Raw genomic sequence first — 263 nt, 5'->3', positions numbered from 1 at the left:
AGTCAAAGCAGTTCCTCAAAACGTATAGGAAGACATCACACCAGATGAAACTGATATAGGTAATGTTTCTCTGTGCGGTAGTGTTTCATGAGATATCTTTCATTGGTAAATTAATAAACAAGGTTTTGCTGCTTCTATTATTATTGTGGGTGTTACATCTCAACGTTCATTCTTTCGTATGAGATTTTCCTCTATTGTTTCGCTAGCGACTGAGACTTACATGCGGTCCATTGCCCGCCCGCTATCGCAAGCTTACACGCATG

This window comes from Penaeus monodon, chromosome 19 (assembly GCF_015228065.2).
Source record: "Penaeus monodon isolate SGIC_2016 chromosome 19, NSTDA_Pmon_1, whole genome shotgun sequence".
Taxonomy (NCBI): Eukaryota; Metazoa; Arthropoda; class Malacostraca; order Decapoda; family Penaeidae; genus Penaeus; species Penaeus monodon.
The sequence above is the reverse complement of the archived record's forward strand: the minus strand, read 5'-3'. Positions refer to the sequence as shown.